The following is a 20,697-nucleotide window of genomic DNA, read 5'->3' as shown; positions in this document are numbered from 1 at the left end:
GGAGATTTTCAGAAGAAACTGAATTCTGTTGTCCATGCTGATACTGAAAGCCTTGAAGAATTTATGGGGTTTTTGGTCAGTATGAGTTCTGACAACCTTTCCAAACACTAGGTTCTAGAATTTCTCTGAATGTATCATCCATGAAAAAACATTATTTCTGATACAAAGGCAGAATTCTGTTTCTCAGCACAAACCTAAAGCCTCAGATGAGACATAAACTGAATACGGTAGATAATTAAAATTATACAGATGGACATTTTAAAATAATACCTGTAAAGACTAAGAAATGATACTAGTGTTTTAATAGGGCCAATAAGGAAGTTACTCTTGATGTTCTATTGCTTCACACTCAACTGAGAAATGGAATGTACTAAGAGAGGCCAGCACTGCTCTGAAGAACTTACATAACACTGCTGGCAACTGGTAGCGTTACACGCACTGGGCCAAAAATTCAAGAAGGAGCATGACTTAAGGTTGCCTGGGGATGGTAAAGCCTCACCTTTACACATCCCTTCCCCGCCTTGGAAGTAATCCTGGCTTACTCTCCTACTCATGCCCAGGGCCCACTGTGGAAGCACCTCGTGTGCCTGAGCTTGAAGCGCTCACTTGGCGTGTCCCTCCTCACATGGCCACACTCACTGGTGAACTCTCAAACCCCACAAGGGAGAAAGACTTATTCTTCCAAGATCCCACTAAAATCAGGCCACCCAGAAGTGGCCTCTTTCCTCTTTTGAAAAATTCCTTACCATTTCTAAAGGAACCAGCCAACAAACATAACTAGGATTCACCTCAGCATTTTGGCTTCCTTTCTCAGAAAGTCCCAGTTGTTCCAGTTGAATCCCAGTGGTTTCTTACTTCGTTATATACTAAAGTTAGCTGGGAAGCTGATTAAACTGCAGAATCCAGGGCCCTGTACTTGACTGATGGAACTCAGAACTATATACAAGTTACCTCCTCCAAAGAAGCCTGATGCAGGTGAGCTGCACATGACACTTGGAGAAGTCCCACCGAAGAATCTAGAAGTTTGCATCGGGCGTATGTAAACACTTATTAAACATTAGAGAAAGATTTTAAAGTGAAAGACAAAGTATTATTTTTCTTTATTGCCACCATGAAAAGGACTTGCAATAAGTTTTTCTACGGCCAATATTTCAGGATGGAAAAAGAAATGGTTTGATTTTGTACATATAACTTTCAGAGCAGCTTATCTTAGGAAACTCTAATGGTGGATAAGATGAAGGCTAAATATTTGGTATCTTTTGCATATTACAAGGATTGTATCAATAAAACCAATGTGTAAGAATCTAAAAAACAGTGCCAGGGACACACACAGCCTTGGGAAGCTCAGCGCGTATTTATAAGAACAACCTCATTTTTCATGAAAAATGTCAAAGCTGGAACACAAATATTAAGGAAGCAGTTTTAGTTTATTTTTTGCAGTGTATTAAAATAGACTTAGAAAACAAAATATTGAGTGCTTTAGATTTTGCTTACATTGTATAATGCACAAAAATTAGAATGTATAAAATACCTAGCAGAACAAAGATTATCTACAAGATATACAAGCAACTGATTTCAAAGCATAAAATGAACTCTATTACTTCAATAAGTTGTATCCAGAGAATCATAAGTTCAAGCCCAGTCTGAGCAACATAGCAAGACCCTATCTCAAAACAAAAAATAAAAAAGGGCTAGGCATATAGCTGAGTACTTCAATCTCTAGTACTACAAAAGAAAAAAAAAAGTTGTATCTACTACATACTATGTAGCTTTCCTAACTCCCAGCAGGAGGGCAAACTAATTTTCTGTGCTACTTTTGGTCCTTCTTGAAGCTTAATTGAGTCTCTCCACTTGGAATCATAAATAAGATATAATAGTTCTAAATACATTTGTATTGGAAATTTGGTGTCTTTTGCATCTCAGGGACACTTGGCTCTGACCTAGAGGTAAGAAATTCTTCCAGGTCTTTCTAATTTTTTTTTAATTTTTAAATTTGTTATTGAATTGACAGATAATTGTGCATAATTACAGGGTACAGTGTGATTAGGGTTAGGGTACATGTGAATATTGTGTAATGATCAACTCAGCATATCTAGGTTATCTATCATCTCAAACATTCCTCATTTCTTTGTACTGACAACTTGCAAAGTCCTTTTGATTGATTTATATCATGCAATACTATTACCTGTAATCACCTTCTGTTTAATGAACACAGAACATATTTCTCCTACCTTGCTGTGTCTTTGCACAAGTTAACCTGCTTCTCTCCTTTCCCTTCTCAGCTTCTGTATCTCTATTCTCTACTTTAAGAGCTCAGTTTTTATAAGATTCCACATATGAGAACACGGAGTATTTGTCTGTGACAGGTCCTCTTTTTCCCTTTACATTCTGTTCTCTTTTATCTTCCAGGTCTTTTCCATTGGTGTGGCTTAAAGAGAGTCACAGCAAAATGAAAAATTAATAATGCTGTTCTATTCCTTGCTAAGGAGGAAAGAAGAGGGAAAGAGGAAGGAATATTGACGGCAGCGATGTTTGTGTAGCAGAAGTAAATGCATAAAACAAATACTAATTCTGATCTATCACACGAGTTAGTTTGGACATTAAAGGGCCTATTTTTCTCTTACAGCTTCTAGGAAGAAACACATTTGATTTACACCCATTTTCATGTTAATGTTAGAGAATCCAATGAGGTATGTATTAATGAGTAATAATTTTCTAAAAAAATAAAAACCTTCAACTCCAATATGAAGTTTAGTTTCAGACATTAAAAATGTTTATGAAGCTTTATGTAAACAAGATTAATATGCAATTTTTAAAGTTTAAAATTAAATCATTAGAAAATGTCTTTTATGACATAAATTAGTACTGGTGTACAGAGCTTTATTTTTCCAGAGCAGAGAATAAGCTGGAAGGAGCCAGTGAGAACACAGAGAGGAAAAGAAGCTCCCTAGGCAGCAGGTCTTCAGGCAACTGAAAGGCTTCCTCTCCTAGATACCCTCGGGCTGTTCCTTTCTATTTACATATCTTTATTCACACACAATTCTAAAAGAGCTTCCAGCTTTTCCTCCATCAAGAAAGCTTGGAAAAGATGTTAATTACAGTACTCAGAAATACGTTTTCAAAAGTGAAAATGAGCTGAGGATGTGGCTCAGTGGTACACATCTTGCATAACATACACAAAGCCCTGTGTTCAATTTCCAGCGCTGCGGACACACACTTAAAAGAGTAAGGGATGGGCTGGGGATTTAGCTCAGTGGTTCAGGCGCCTGCCTGGAGAGTGCAGGGTCCTGAGTTCAATCCCTGGTATCATAAGGATTTTTTTTAAAAAGCAAGGTAAGACACTCAACTAAATCTGAATTCCAGATAAAAAGTGACAACGCGCTCCCATCCCAATTACATTTCCCATCAGAGACCTTTTCTTCTGTACAGGTGTAGATACATACAAAACTTTTGTTTTCCTGAAATTGTGGCATGCATATTATTATGCTAGATACCTGGGATAACATTCTAAATCAGTACATATTTAATTTATCTTAATGTGTCTTATTCCATAACATAGCTTTACCATATTTTACCCTTAATTGTAGACTTTTATGTTCTAGTATACTATCATTACAAATAATGATGTATAAATATCCCAACATAATACATTCAGGGAATGTGCAGGAATATTTTTCTTTGCCAAAGTAGAATTTTCTGGGTCATGCACATTTCATATTTTGATATGTTCTGCCAAACAGCCCTTTAAAAAGGTCACATTTACAGTTCCACCAAAATGTATGAGATTATCTCAGAAGATTGCCAATACTAGATATTAAATGGATACTAAATATTTGTCAATTTCCTAATGAAAATATTCTTTTATTTGCATGATTTTGACTACTAATGGAACTTCGTATTTTTCATGTTTTCTTAGTCATTCACATTTCTTCAGCAAATTGCCTGTTCATATCTGCAGTAGACTATTATATTAGCAATTTCCAGTGAATCATACCTTCAATTTGTTCTGTCATAGTCTCATCTCCGACACCAATGATGGTAAACCTTTTAGAGGCAAGTGCCTAAACTGCAACCCAAAACCCACTTCTTTATCACAAAGTGCCCAAACTGCAATTAAACCTTCATACTAAGGTTTTAGTTTAAAAAAAAAAAAACAACTCATACATTAATATCTTTTGTCTTAAAAACAAATAACGCTCGTGCCGTAGGTTCACCACCACTGTCCTACACTGACTCTGGGCTTGGCCATATGACTTGCTTTAGCCCACAGGGAATCTGCAATCATTACTGAAGCAGACGATTGATAAATACTTGGAGAGTGGGCCATTCCCTTTAGAAAACTCACTATTAAAGGTGCAGCGTCTTTTGGCAAAGAGTATACGGAAGAGGAGATGTCTGGTTGTTCCAGTGACCCCAGCTACGGCACCAGACATTTACGTGAAGAAGCCATTTTGGTCATTAAGTCTCAACAGACACAAAATTAAGAACCACCACCCAGCTGAGCCCAACTCCAGACTGCAGAATCATGAGACATAATATGCAAGCCATTTACATTTTAGGTAGTTTGTTCAATACTGGTATTGAAATATTGAGATAGCTGAAGCAAAAGCCTTGACTCACTTGTGTATTTTTTCCCCTCGCTGAACTGCTAATCCTTTGTTCCATTATACATTCTATAAGTATTTTCCAAGTCTTTTCTTTGCATTTTAAACATGTTAATCTTCTGTATAGCAAAAGTCACACAATCGAATCTGTTAAAGTTCCAGGTTTTACATCTATAATAAATTTTTGTTTTATAGTTACAATCTAAATTAACAGAACTATGTTATCTACAGCAATTTTGTCTCATCCAATCTCTAGAGCTTGTTCCTTTCCTGTTCTTCAAAGAAAACCTTTTAAAAGGCTTTACTTTATACTGACGTGCAAGGGGAGGTTATGCTACTGTGAGTCATCTGGAACTCCATATAGTCGAATTTACATTCATGGACATTCCTAAATATACTGTAAAGATATATGTATCTGTAAGACATATAAAGGGTTTCTAATGTATAATGAAAGCATTTTATTAACTAAACCATGACTAACATTCATTCATTTATTCATTCAACAAGGGTTAACTGGGTACTTATCCTGGGTAGGCCAGATTCATAAAGCATTAATACATAGTCTCTGGCCACAGAACTGAGATATAATCACAATCACAAGACAAGGTCAGAAATGCTAAAGGAGAGATGAGGCTGGAGATTAAGGAGGAGGAAAAAGAATCACACTCCTGAAGGTGGTGGTCTGTGAGCTGGGCCTGTGGGGCAACAGAGATTGGACATGAAGCTAGCACATATTCAAGCTGTTCGGAAGCATCAGGCGCCCAGTCCTGGAGTGACAGTGTGTTTGTGACTGCAAGCTGGGCACGCTGAATGTCAGAAGGATGTGGGGGCGGGGGAGGGGCAAGTCAAGGGAGGCATCCCTTGCCAGGTGAAAGAGTGTGGAGTTAATTAGAATGGTGTAGTCTAACGAGATTTGTGTCAGAAAGATTAATCTGGGGGTAAAACTAAGAGAAGGAAGAGGATAAAACTGTTAGTCAAATATTGTGAGAAGTATGTTGAGCTTCCAGTGGGACCACTCTGGTTAGAGGAAGGGAGTGAGGAAAGCAGGGAGAGGAATTTCCATGATAGAATCAAAGGAACTTGGTAATTACTAATTACTTGTGACCTCTGAGACACTGTATCTGAAAGACTCAGCAGATAGAAATCTCAGGAATTTCCATCTGTGATAAGAAATCACACATCTGGTACAGCCCCCAGCGTATATCCTACCAATAGGAAACAAGGTGTGGTTCCTGAAGCTTGGCAGCAGGAGTTACTTCATACTATTTTAATATCACGACACTAAAATGTTATCTTTGTGGTGTTAGCTACCTACTTGGACACTCTACCTAACTAAGCAATTCTTTTCCTCCCCTCAATTCCCTCAGGAGAAGAATTTGGGTGAGCAATGCCTACCAGCTGAAAACTTAGGAAAAGTATCCATGTACAGTGATACCTTGAAACTGTAGCAATTTAATTAAAGATGACCAATGGGGATTCAGGAAAATTACTATGCTTACTTCAAGAGGATAGGCACAGATCACCATTGCAAATCCCACATTGCAATAAACATCTTTGTCCATAGAGGTCTCTAGTAAGTTGGGTGATATCAATGCCCTTATTTCTCCAACACTGAGGGCTTTCCTGATGGTAAACCTACATTCTGTTCCTCATTTGGAGCCATGTCCTTTTATTAACCAGTCCCCAGTGACATGTATAGGTCAAAGAGGTCAGTGAAGTCCACAGGAGAGTGTCAGCCACCTGTAAAGGGAGGTAATTCATATGAGGACACATGACAGGAGTTCCTTGCATGGAGCTCTGCTGGGGAACATTTGGTTAAACCAAGGAAGGGCCAAGAAATTTTTTATCAGCTCATCTTGAAGGAATAGAAGTAATTAACTTGTCAGTGCCCTTTCACCTCTAACAAAATTTGTAGTTTGCGTGAAATGTGCTAACAACCAGCAGTTAATCGCCTTTATTCCCAGGTAAGACACAAAAGGAAGAGCAAAGATCATGCACATTAGGTTGCCTGACCAGACTCTTGCTGGGTTTGTGCTCATCAGTGCCCGCTCCTATGTACTACTCCTCTTCCTTTCTATCTCTTCATCCTACTATACCTGGAAGGAGAAAGGATGGCTCTATTTAGACCTCAGTTCTACAGCTATTTCCAACATGGATGCCTGTGATTATTAAAATGTTACAGATAATTTCCAATCCAATTGGACTGCTCCTTTTGCCAAGTGTGTACTCAAAGCTCTGAACAAAGCAAGGGCCTCAGGGTGTCAGTCTCAGTGCCAAGACCAGAAAGAGACAACCTGGGGGCCTTTGAATAGAAGAAAATCTATGGCTCTTTTCCTACCAACCAAGATCAATGTAATCCAACTTTAAAGCTCCCCTTCTGCAGAGCAAGTTAGGAATGGCATTCTGGAAGGTGAGAAGTGGGCTGCAACTTCTGTGCGGGGAAAGAGCTACAAAACACAACCCCAGCAGTTTCTGGAGTCAGTGGCAGAAGGGGACTAAGTACTGTGATCGTATTTGATGTTGCTCCATAGTTGTTATAATAGCTACTGGATTACAGTCTAGCTAACAAGACCAGGCAACACAGGACACATCATATGACAAATGAGAAGAAATTCAAAGTACCGGGCTGGCTAGAGAGAGTGAAATCTGAGTGGTCAAATAGGGGCAAAAAAATTGGAGTGATTCCAGATGAAGTAGTCTCATGAATGAAGGCACAGAAATGACAATGAAGAATGATGGTTGAGAAGATCAATTTGACCACAGCCAATCAATCACATGTCCATATGAAGCTATGAATATATGAAGAAATCCAAAACCTTAAAAATCAATCTGCGAGGTTTCAATTTGCTTGTATTTAGCTGGAATGAGGAAACCATGAAAACAGAGCAGGAAAGCTGAAGAGGATGAAAAAGTAGGCTAAAAAAATAATACTGTAACTGGGCATGCTGGTACATCCTTATAATCCCAGTGTGTGGTAGGCTTAGGTAGGAATGTTTCAAGTTTGAGGCCAGATTGCTGGGATACACAGTCAGTTCAAGGGCAACCTGAACTACAAAGTGAGACCCTTTCTAAGAAAAAAGAAAAGAAAAGAAAGGAAAGGAAAGGAAAAGAGAAAAGAAAAGAAAAGAAAAGAATCAATCATGTAGTGCAGGCAAGCGGTAACGAGAAGAGAATGAAAGAAAAGACGGAGTGCTCTAGAGAAAAACAGGATGAAACTCAGACAGGAAATGGTGATGGTGGCAGGCAAAGCATATGGAGAGCAGTCATTTCTGAAGTTAGAGTTTACACTAAGAGAGAATGGCAGAGCCTCTTGAAGAAATTAAAATTAGGAAAGTGAGCCAATGTGGAGGGTATAATATGATGCCCCTGGTTTCTGAGATGTCAATCTAGTGAGAAAACTGGCCCTAAAGGAGAGGACACAGATCATGATTAGAATATTCGCAGCCACAAAAGCACAGTAACTTACATTAGTACAAAAGACAAAGGGTGACTGTTAAGGCTTGTGAATGAGGTGGGACGATTTTGGAGGTGGCTGAATCTGGAGTGTACGATGCTGCGATTAAGGGTGTGTGATTACTAAACCACAACATGTGAGTGATTGATTTGGTACTACCCTAATCCCTGTAGTCTGGATAAAAGGGGCAGAAAGACACTGTTAAAGTCTCTCGTTGCTTTTGCTGCCACCATGCAGTTTGTTGCCCCTCTGCAGTTTGCCAATTATGGATGGAAACCTCTACAAACTGTAAGCCAAATAAACTCTTCCCCCTTTTACTTCGGATGTTGGGTATTTTGTTTCAGCAACAATAGAAAAGCAACACAGTGACAAACATCACACAGCTCATTAAAAGTGTTAATGGAGGGCCAGGGATTTAGCTCAGTGGTTCCACTGCCTGCCTGCCTCGCAAGTGCAAGAACCCCCAGTACAATCCCTGATACACTCCCCCCGCCAAAGTGTTAATGGAGCAGGAGTCATGGACCAGCTAAACCTTTCAACACATGAAAAATGCTTCTGCTAGCTGAAGACAATTTTGGTCTTTAAGTGCTAACTGTAATATCTTGGCCATACTCTTCACATAATGATCTAAAAGAAGAAAACCAATGCTGAGAGACCTCTAGGGACCTCTGTGGCTGTGAATGGCACCAAATGTGTGGAGGCTTCCCAGAACCATACCAACAAAAGTGGGACACTGGGGGCACTAAGTGGCTTGTCCTGTTGCAGCTACTACTGCTTCTACATCAGAAAAAATCTTAGGCTATTCTGCATCTGTAGGATGAACGACAAAAACACAAACACTTGGCATCTCAGCCAGGATTTTGAAGCATTTTACTTTAACACATTGTTCTTTCATCCTTCCTGCAGTGAGAATGGAGGAATTGACACTAAGAGAATTTAAGTGTTTTAATGAACTGAAAACGCCTTTGCATTCATTATGCCACCATGCAATGCCAACTATCTGCTGGGTCAAACATTCAGAATGCCAGAAGGAACTTGGCATTCACCCAAGTCAGTGTCCTAGTTTTTCAATGACACAACTGAGGTTTAATATCATGATGCTCCTTAGTGGTCCACCAGGGCAAGACAAGCCCCACCTCCCTCAGTATTCTTTACTTTAGAAGAAAAAATAATGTCAGCAAGAGGGAACATTCACACTGGTAAGAAGATAATAAAATTATACAGATACCTTCAGGTTGCTCTGGTTTTCGTTATTCAAAAATAATGAATTGCATCTAAAGGAAGACTTCGGAGGAAGGATTTGATCTTCCAGTCTATAGAGTGGGTAGAGAATGCAGGGCTTTGCTAAGTTACCAAGGTTCTTTTAGGTATGACAAGGAACAATTACGTAAGAAGGAAACCCCAGGAACCCATCCGGAAAACCTTCACAGGGACATCAACTGCTGTTCCAGTCAGTGAAATTAAGGACTAGACTAACAAACCGCTTGCAGAACACCTTAAAAGTAAGAGCATAATGAAAGGAATACACTTTGTACTGTTACTTCTTCATTTCACTTTGACTCATGCCACTTAAAAATGATCCACACTTCAAATTAGTATTATCTTACTCAAATACGGTAGTATTCTAGAAATGAACATGGTGAAAATAATCCATCATGTAGTATGTAGATTTTAGCTAAGCCATTCTTTGTTTTTGTTATTCTTCAATTTCCAAAAGAATTCCTGCTAAATAAATCAAACTTCTGCTTGAAGGAGCAAATACTAATGTCCACCCCTACACACACACACCACTGAGGGATACAACAGTTCCAAAAAGCAAGCTGAATTAAGAGCATGTAATGTTTGATCCCAGTGATTGAGGCTGATTTTAAAAATAAACTCCATCTGGTGTTTCTGGACCCAAGAAGGTCACCTCTGTCAATCAGCCGATTACGCCATGGGGAAAGGCAGACACCATACTTCAGTGAGTCCCTGTCTCCTTCTGTTACCCACAGAGTGCCTGTCATGAGTGAGATGCTGAGACAGGCTTCAAAATCACCGGCAAAGAATCCCAGCAGTCAAAGGCACTGCAGTGACCCAGAGTCTCAATAGGAAATTAGTTGTTCCCAGCTAAACTTGTTGGCAATGTACTTTAATCACCTACAGCTGGTCTCCACATAGGGCAATGATAGTCTGAATTTGATTTCTCTCCATGAATATGGGGTGAAGAGAACACCAGCATGGCATAAACAGCCCACCCATTTTACCAAGTCTGCTCCTCATTATCCTCCCCTTTGCACAGATAAGCAAGTGGAGACTCAAAGAAATGTGTCCCAGAACAACACAAAGCTTGACTTTGTCAGACAGCTGTTTTCCATGCCCGTTTGCCTGCTGTCTGGCTTTCCTGAGCCCACTGAATGACAGAACAACTGGAAAGGGCCCTTCCTTGAACCCTTAAATGTCTTTCAGTCTGATTCGGTTGGCTGTCATTACCCCTAGCTTAAACCTGCACACACAGTAGCACCTGGAAGCTGTGTGATCGCTCCCATCCCTGGTTGCCCAGGCCAGCAATACAGCTTCAGGCTCTGGAACACACCACTTCTTCCTCTAATTCAGAGCAGCAAATCGTGACCCACAGACCAAGTCCTGCCTGCTACTTCTTTTTATAAATAAAATATATTGGAACCCAGCCACAATCATTTGTTTATATATTGCCTATGGCTGATAAGCTACAACAGAGTTGAATGGTTGTGACAGAGACCATATGGTCTGCAAAATCTAAAATACTTACTGTCTCTGGCCTTTTCCAGTGTCCTGGACCTTGTGTAATTGGTGGCTTAGCTCTTCAAGATGGGCCCTCTCCCTCACCCACGACTCCACAAGCTTCAGAAGACCATCCTTTGCAGCAGACTGACTTCCTAATAAATCTTTTCCTTCCTCAAGTGGATCGAGTTAGAAAGCCTTTACACTTCCCTTCAAGAAAAGCCGATATTTCAGAGGAGCCATGAGCCATGTGATATAAGCAACTAAAGAATTCTCTAAACACAAACCTCAAAGCGCAAGTGGATACATTCTTTAAAAGTGTTTTGGAAAACATTACCTAATAAATGGAGATAGAAAAATACACAATAGAACAAAATTATATTTTTAGTACTCTAATACTCTCTATTTATGGGAAAGTAAGCCTTTAAAAAACTTAACACATACAGCAATTCAGAACTTTTACTCTGAAGTGCAGTAGTAGTTTTGACATGGACAAGCAGAGAAAAATCTGAAGTCAGAAAGACCAAGTTCAAATTATCAACCTTCAGCCAAGTTGCTTACCCTTACAGAGCCTCAGTTCCTTCATCTTTGATGCAGGAATATGTATCAGGGATCTATTGCTGTGTAACATGTTACCCCAAACCTCAGTGGCTCAAAACCACCACTACTTACTTACTCATCCTTTTTGAGTTAGAGTACTTGCCAGTTCTTCCTTGGCCTCATTCACGTGGCTGTAGTCCTCTGGCAGTTGGCCTGGGGCTGGCAGGTGTAAGGCAGAGTCATGCACATAGCCAGGTCATCCGTGCTGGCTGTGAACTGGGGCTCCCCTCCAAGAGCCTCTCATGACTCAGAAGTCTAACCTTGGCTTCCTTATTCAAAGGAAGGACATTCTAAGAATGGAAGGCAGGACCATAAGGCCTCTGTGGCTTGAGGTCTGGAGTTGTACAACATCACTTCTGTCACATTCTGTGTGCCAAAGAAAGCCACAAGAGGTGAGGAAATGGATACTACTTTCTTGATGAAAAGCACTGCATGAGACTGTGACCACGTTCTTCCCAGGATGTCTTTCCATGTGTGCTTGTTGTGATTCCAGAATAAAGTAATACATGCCGAATGTTTCAACAGAGGGTCAGTTCATGAACTATCTGGGGCATACAGAAAGAACTTGTCTACTCTTCATCCAGTTTCTGTCAAGATTACTTGTCTTACTGACATTCCTCCTACTAATGTACATCCTGATTCTGGCTGTATCTGGAACACATCCAGCATCTCCTTAGGCTTCAGCTATCCCAGGCATCCACTTGTTCACGTAATAATTCAAAAGAAGCACACAACAAAGTTGGCAATAGTTTCAACCTAGCTTTTCTATCAGGAAATCTGATTTGCAAAGATCATTTTACCACGGGAAGTTGTCTAAATAAAAAAGAAAAATACCTGGTCAAACTCATTTATTACAATAAATAATGTTAAGTGACTGCCTAAGAAACAATGTGTTGGGAGTATTTTTACTTGCTTTCTAATGAAAGGAACCATGTAATCAATCATCTTGAAAAAAATCACTGTATATCTATGTCCTTGAAATAAATGTTTAGACTTAAAGTTTAAGGGTGTAGTTTTTCCCCTTGAACTATAAAGCTGACTTTCTGCTGATCTATCACAGTTATATCACAGGATGTCCAAAGATATAAAATAGTAACACTGAAGAGATAAGGTGCAGGTGGAGCTGCAGTCTCCTGTAGTTGCACGCTCATGTCTTTTGTAGATCTCCTTCTCTGTGCATCAGGAGACAGCCTCAGCAGCCAAACTGGCAACAGCTTATGATCAGCGTTGACCGTCCTAGTCCTAGAATCAGTTAAAGACAACAGCAAAGCCCTGGGCATACTAAGAAACAAAATTTAAAGACAGTCTAATTCAGAGAACAAATCTCCTTTAGATAATCACAGTCATTTACTTGAGAAGGGGAGATGGTGCATTACAATTCAACTGATGCTACTCAATCTCACATAAGCACATGGGTATAGAATAGCCCAGATATTAGAGACACAAAAGATCCCTGCGTTTGATAGATGAGGAAACTGAGGCCCACAGAGATCATTATACTCACATCCAGCCAGAGACTGTTGCATAGACAACTACTGCATGCACAGCCAGCATGCACAACATATGTAATTCAGAGGCAGGGAGAGTTCCACCTTTAAAAATCAACAGACAGGCTGCCAAATCCTGCATGGGTAGGGAGTCATAGTTGTTGGGAGATGTTGATGGTGCATTTTCAACAGTACCATAAACTCTAGCCATTAAAACTCTTCCTACTCCTGTGAGACAAAATCCAAAGTAGCCATAGGACCATTCCTATTGGGCAACACAATACTTTTGGGGTCAGCAGACACTGCCTTATAGGAAGCCTCCTGCTACTTCACCAAAAACTCTGCAAAGACAAGTGGAATTGAAATGCTATGGCTCTGTAATCAGTATCTTTAGCCAGATTCCAAGATATTCCAAGGCATGGCAGTCTGTGTCATCACCACTGTGGTGACTTGGCGGCCCAGGGAAGGGCAATGCCTCTGGTTCCAAAGGTGTAGGTAAGTGTGTGGCATGGTTAAGCATGCCAGTGGTGCTGGAGACTTCCACTCCTTTCAGACCAGGCATTAGGCACTACGTGGACCACAAACATATGGAAAAGAATTGTGGTTATGGCCAATGTTCAATGAAAAGATTATACCTTTATCTAGATCAGAAGCTTGAACCCAGAATAAAAGCATCTGGCTTATCATTTTCAGGTTTTTCTGCCTCTTTAGACTCTGATACTATGTGTGTGCTCCATGCTAACCCACATTTCTACATGATTGGCTTGAGATTTATCCAACACACACGGGCATTTCTCAGTTTCACCTGTGAGCCAGAGATCCTTTGGGCAACAAAAGTAGCTTTGTTGTACTGATTGTGTTGATGTCATTCCTACCCTACTTTGGGTCACTGGTCCCAAGAGGCAGGGAGACAGGAGGACTTCTGATGAGAAGAGCTCTAGTGAAGAATAATGGGCAAAAACAGCCAACACTTAAGGATGTGCTAAATATCTACCCTACTGGAGTTTCTTCTCATAAAGTACTGCAGACTTTATGCAAGAAGGTAATGTGAAGGTAGGTACAGTCCAGCAGGGATTATGAGCCTCCTCCAAACTGGACAGGACAGTCTTGTGGACTGAAAGGGAAAAGGGGTTTCAGAGTACAGGGTGTGGCCATTGCCCCCTTGTGTAGTCACTACCTGGAAATGCATTCAGAATGTGGCTGGATAATGGATCTACCACTGAGTGCTCCACTGTGTGGAAAGAATAAATCAACCTCACAGTACAGTAGAAAGGGGATCGGGACAGGAATTCAGAGCATCAAATATCTAGTCTTTGCCATCAAGTGGCATGGACCTGATTAAGCTACACAATTGGTTTTGGCATTTGGCAGTTAGAGGACATCATTTCTTAGATTCCTCTGACTTTGACATTTGTTTCATTCTCTCCAGGCAGCTTAACTAACAGGTATGTGTGTTCCTCATCTTGCAACATAAGTTGAAAACTTGACCCATTATACCCTAATAGACACACAGCAGTAAACAATTTATTTCAGAATCTGGAATATATTCCGAAACTACACCTGAAAAATCCTTCAAGAGGAAGAAGCATTACCCAGGACTCAAAAGTAAGAGCCTGAAAGTATACAAGAACTTATGAATCTTCAGCTCTTTGTCTTGGGAGGGGAAGCTAGGTCTGGTGGCAAATCGTAACAGGTACGTTAGTTACCAAAGCTAAAGGTGCCCCTGACCTGTATCCTGGGCTTGTCTCCTCCATTTATGTTTATACACAGGTGGCACGTGCAGTCTATGCTTCAGAAGTCCAGGTCTAATGCTACAATTCAAGAATTTGGCTCTTGTGCCAGATCCTTAGATTTCTATTTCAGAAAGATTGAAACTGATCTAGAGCAGGTCATGCGATTTCCTTAGGAAAAAACAGTTATAGGGTAAACACATAGTAGAAGCCATCAGTTCCACTCAGAAAGCGCAAAAGTCTAACAAATACCGGTGTATTACGTAAGAAAGCCAACAACCCTGGTATCATTCTTTCTACTCTATAAAGGAAGTCTCAGCTTGGATGTCTTGCAGACGCAGACCAATTCCATTTGTCATAAAGTCTTGGCTTGAAAGTAAAACCGTAGCTCAGGAGCTTGGGGGTGTCACCAAAAGTGCAAAGGAAGGCTTTCCTGCTCATAGCCTTGATAATGAAATACACTTTCTACAGATCGCAAGGCATTCAGTTTCTCACTTTCAGCCTTCAGTCAGAAGCAGGGTATCCACGTCTCAGCTAGGCAAGCTCCCAGGTCAGTCAAAACACGGTGCAGCACCCTGTCCCTGCTTCTAGGTAGCCAGTCTCTTGCTTGGTTCCTGCTTTGAATGACATCTCAGCGAACCTCCCTGCCATGACTTTGCTATGGGTTGCTTCAGAAAACACACGATATACAGACAAGGCATCTTGTCCTCGAGAAACTCCTGAGATCTTAAGCGAGCTAAATTCAGGCTATGGATAAATCCACATGGTACACAGGGCCTAGCTGTGTTCTGCCTTCCAGGAATGATTAAAGTGGGGGCTATAATCAAGTGTAGAGTTCGAGGAGGGCTCCCATCAGCAGGACAGGAGAAAGTGACCTGCAGTAACATCTGCCTCCCCAGCATTCTTTCCTGGAGATGATTAATGGGACCTCTGGGAGTAACCTTAATCAGATGTGCTGTAATTACTTATTAAATGTAACCCAGCTGCAGAAGACAAAGGTTATGCAATATTAAAGGCAGCTGGAAGTAGAGGCCCCACAGCAGGATATAAGTGGAAGGGCAGGCAATGACCTTATGTGTCGGAATTTAATTAAAAGTGTGCCTTTCTGCTCAGAGAGCCAGCCACTTTTAGTAGAATATAATCAGCTCTGAAATTGATAATTATATGAAGACTAAATATATAATTACAGTAACTTTTCCAACTCACCCTGAAATGTTTTTTCAATGAAATGCAAGTTAGTTCTTCTAATTTAAATTTTATAGCTAGCTTAAATTGAAAACAGTGACAGAGTTGTTTGTATTCTTTATAGGAATATTTACACATTTTCAGATTTTGCTGAATTTATGCTGTATTAGCCAAGCTAAAATTGCAATTCTCAGAATTCCTGACCCCATGATGTTCCACAGTGGTGCTGACCACGAGGGGCATTTTGTGCATAATTTGGAAGGCAATGTAGCATCAGCTTGCTTCAAATATTCTCAAGGCACTGGTGATGGTCATGGTCATGAGGCAGCAGTTGGACCCTTACCTCCTACTGTGCTCCTCTTTCAACTTCTCTGCATCCTGGCCCAGCATGGGCAGCTCTGCAACAAAGAACCTGTTTCCCTGAAGATCATCAGTATACTGGAAGTTGGAATAACAAGATTCCAGCTTGTCCTGTGGGTTCCAGCTCATCTTTGACCTTCATTCACATCTACCTTTCATTCCTGAGTGCTGGCCCTCCTGACTCAAAGCTCAGAATCAGATGCCAAAGCATCGGCTTTACAGAGATTGTTTCATAAGAACCTACACTTGCATAAAATTAAGTCCTCATAATGAATTCCTCAGCTTTCATAGTGTTTCAGCTTCTCTAATTTCTTCTCTGATATACATGCTTTTATTAAGCTACACATAACTATAATGGAAGAGGTGTGTGTGTGTGTGTGTGTGTGTGTGTGTGTGTGATGACCATATCATTATAATCACTGGTGCTTGTCAAAGATAAGACTTGGTAAGTGCTGGCAAAAAAAAAAATCCCTCAAGACTGCCCTGAGGAAGAACCAAAAGTTGTTTACTTTGATTCTGGGGCATCCTGTGTCTCCTTTCTAAGGCACTTATAGTGCATCTTTCTTAGCACTGTTCCCAATTCATCTGCTAAAGTAAACATGATCCCCTGGTTTATGAAGTCAGTACCCTTCATTTTAATACATTTAAATACAAGTATACACTGTAATAAAATATGAAATTGTCCTCAATTCAGCAGTCATCTTTGATTACTGATAATTTTGCAGTTAGGTGAGGCTGCTGAAAGTCTGGCTTCAGTACAGGATTCCTTGTACAGAACTGTTCAGCTGCATACAAAGGTGAAAATAAAGAATTTAAGGACAAGACTATTATGAAATCTTTCATAGAATTGCTTATAAATTCTTAGGTCAAACAAAACATGCAGGCAGAGAAGACAGATGAAAGTTTAAACCAAGGTTATGTTCCATAAACCTAAGTGATGTTTGACTCATTTAAATAACACATAAGAATTAAAAAGATAATAGGTTAACATAATGAAATTCTGCCAATAATCCGGTACCTCCCTTAGTCTTTATCATGGTCTTTTGTATGTACACATCCACCTGTGCACACATAAGCTGATTGACTGGCTTGACAAGAACACCTAACCCATAGGAAGCCAACCCATTGGGCAACCAGGGACCAGTCATAATCTATCCTTTTAGAATATTAACTAAAAATGAATCAAATGCAGCTGGGGAGAAAGGTGGCCATTTCCCAGCACAGACACATGGGATGCATATTCTGAGGCTAGAACTCTACCAAATGGAGAGACAGAACAGGAGATAAAAAAATCTTGTTGACTCTGAGGTACTAAGAAATGGAAAAGTGCAGGTATGGATTCCCATGTGACCTAATGTTACAGCACTTCACTTTCCTAACAAAGCCCCCATTTTTTCCCATAATAAAACTGATTTCTACCTGAGTTACTTGGAGAGGTCTTATTTTCTTATAACCATATGAGCTCTGAACCTATGCTTTTTTTCCCTCATCCACACAGTTACTCGTTACCTGTCGGACCCTGGCCTGTGCAGCCCTTACTGGGTCAGGATGACCTTACGCAGCAACTAACATGCCCCTCCTCTGGGACCGCTGTAAATCCCCAGCAAACTCTTCTGCACCTATTTCAGTGTACTTCACCCTGAGAGAACAGGGAAAGCCTTCCTCCTGTGTTGTGCCTGCACATCTGTCTGTACTGACCCTTATGTCACTCACTGCTGAGCCCATAGGTAGGTTCCTGATTCTCTAAGTGGTAAAGTTCCAAGAAACAGATCTTCCATATAAATCAATTTTATGGATTGCTCATATAAAATGAAAACAAGCCTGTTGGCACTCTTGGGGGAATATTCACATTATTATTCACTGGAAGTTTTCTATCCACAATGAGGGAACTGCACTGGTCAATCCCACTTGGGGAGTGAAACACCGAGAGCCTCAAAAGGCAACTGCAGATTTGCAGGCCTATGCCAAAGATGGACTACTCCAAACAACCAAAATGCAACTTTTTGTTTCCAAAATAAAACCCCAAACATGCTTGTGAGAATAATTGTACTGGGAGCAGGGAGAGGACCAATCTGCTAAAATAAACATGATCAGCTGTTTATGATTTTTTTCAATAATATTTGTTTGCTACTTATTCATGCATTTGGCCATTTGGCCAACAACAGTAGCAAGTACAGAAGGAGTTCTTTTAATTATGGAAATAATATACAACAGAAAATTCCATCCCAACCCCCACAACCACCAAAATGAATTGGAAAATAATGCCACTATTTTATTCAGGCTATGTCCCGCCTCAGTGTGGCTCAAAGGGCAACTGACTCAGAAGCAGTGGCACTTACAAGATGAAGGGTCTCCTAGTATGAGTGAACTAACTTGAGGAACCCCTGGGGAAGCTTAGCACCTGAGCTTCAACTCCAGTCCTCGTGGAATTCCTACCAGTTACACAGACTTCTCATGCAACTGATGACAGAAAGGATGATTAGAAACCAGCTCTTATCAACAAAGGAGCTTAAAACTTAGAGGTCAATAAAACACAAGTCACACAAAGGCAGAGCTGTTCAGGTTTGTAACCCCAAAACATGGGTGTCTCCATATTTACAAAATAAATAGCACTGGCTGGGGAACCTGGGGCAGCAAATGTGAGGAACAGTGGGTTTGCATAAATGCAGAGGAAAATGTGAAGTTTCTCAGCAAGGGAGAAGAATATGAAACTACAGCACAGATGTGAGAATAACTATCTGGGATGATGAAGTTTTTCAGGTCAAGTGGAAAGCTCCAGAAGTTGGCTAAGCAGAGGTCCATGAACAGCAAAAGCAGGGCGAGCCTGAGGTGGTGTTCTCCTAAAAGCAATCTGACTCCAAGAGCCACACTATAAAGACTATCTTTATAATATCAGCAAACTGGGTTTTAGTTTCCTCTTACCGTCACTAACATTTCCATTTTCAAAATGTTTCCTTTTTGAAGAAAAGGGGCAAAGGGGAAGGAAGTGGGAGGGCTAGGGGAAAGGATAGAAGGGAATGGGATTAATATGAGAAAATGGAAAAATAGGAACAAATCTTTGTAACTAGGGAGGACTGGAGGGGTTGAAGGGAGGGCTGGGCAAGGGTGAAAAATAACCAAGAGAGACTATGTAAAGGTGCAAATTTCCAATGATGAATGTCATTATATTGTATACCTAAAATGTACCAATGATTAGAATGAATAATCAATAATGTAAAATAGGAAGAAAAGGTCCAAAGGGGTAGGGGTAGTGGGAGGGGCAGGGGAAAGGAAAAAAGGGAAAGGAAAAAATGCTGAGAAATGGAAAAAATGGAAATAAAGTCTTTGTAAATAGGGAAGGGTGGAGGGCGTGAAGGGAGGGCTAGGAATGGGGAAAAAATAAGAACCAAGATGCATTATATAAAGGTACAATTCCCAATGAGAAATGTAATTGTGTTGTATACCTACAATGTACCAATAAAAGAATTTAATACCAAAAAAAAGTTTCCTTTTTAATTACAAATTTAATATAAAGCTCTATAAAATTCAAACTTTACAGGTGTTCATAATAAATAAAGGGTAAAGTTCTCTAACTCTATTCAACAGAGACAATCATGATCATTTGCTTGATATAATTGTCCCAACTTGATATAATTCCTATGTATCAACTAACATAAGTTGATATATAGGAGATCAAAAAATCTTATTATGCACATACACTCATCAGTGGTTTTTCACATGTATCTTGTATATTTTCCAATATCAGGACATACAGACCCATCCACTGTTTGAAATGCACTGGTCTTACATGTAGTGAAGCCAGCCCTGCCAGTACATGAAAGATAACCCAGTCCCCTGGTAGCTAAGAAGGGAAGACAGACTGTCATCACTAGATTTTATTTCTGCACAGATAAACATCCTGTTAACATCTCAAAAAGAGTTGGATTGCCAAACCTTTTCTCCTTCAAGTACAACAAATCCAAAGTTCAACCCATTGCATAAAATAGTCTTATGGTGAGCTTTTCAGACTGTAACCCAGGGCTATCCACATGGATACAGTGGCATTATCAAATACCCAAGTCACCAGTTCTAATCTCTGAGCTCTAAAGGCACAGTTTTAAGACCACTGCAGCAGGATATATTATTCTGCATAACAGAGAACATCTATAAGTAGCAGCCACATTTGATATCTGCTGGTGGGATACTCAGAACACACACCGCAGCAGCAATTGTGATAGCAAGGGTACCACAGAGGCAGCAAAGCAAGTCAGCAGATACAGAGTTCATATCGTTCTACAAAATCTTGGTTCCTTCCACCCACAAAGCAGCACACACCTCTCCCTCCAGGCCCATTTGTGACATGTATTTTCTAGGTCTGTAAGTCAGTCACTTGTCATTTTGGTCCTCCTTGACAGGAAGGAAATTTCTGTCAGTTTTCATACAGAAAACACCTTAAAATTGAACAGCTTTGTTTAGCAGGCTGATAAGTATATTTTATCAGTCATACCAAGATTATCTTTAGAAGTGCTTCATAAGATCACTATATCATTACCACA

The 20,697-nt window shown here is 40.3% G+C and overlaps 1 protein-coding gene and 1 long non-coding RNA gene across 4 annotated transcripts in view; one reads left to right on the top strand and one right to left on the bottom strand.

The window, feature by feature from the left end:
• Window positions 1-13,599, top strand: part of LOC147830056 (uncharacterized) — a 64,818-nt gene extending 51,219 nt beyond the window's left edge. The window contains exon 3 of the long non-coding RNA XR_015443291.1: window positions 10,848-13,599. This is a non-coding gene — a long non-coding RNA (uncharacterized LOC147830056). The remainder of the gene's footprint in view (window positions 1-10,847) is intronic.
• Ccbe1 (collagen and calcium binding EGF domains 1) overlaps window positions 1-20,697 on the bottom strand; it is a 268,355-nt gene that overhangs the window by 101,186 nt on the left and 146,472 nt on the right. The gene's annotated exons all lie outside the window — the stretch shown is intronic.

The sequence above is a fragment of the Heterocephalus glaber genome, unplaced genomic scaffold, assembly GCF_053883595.1.
Source record: "Heterocephalus glaber isolate CG9 unplaced genomic scaffold, H.glaber_assembly_v1.0 deba00000331, whole genome shotgun sequence".
Taxonomy (NCBI): Eukaryota; Metazoa; Chordata; class Mammalia; order Rodentia; family Bathyergidae; genus Heterocephalus; species Heterocephalus glaber.
The sequence above is the reverse complement of the archived record's forward strand: the minus strand, read 5'-3'. Positions and strand labels throughout refer to the sequence as shown.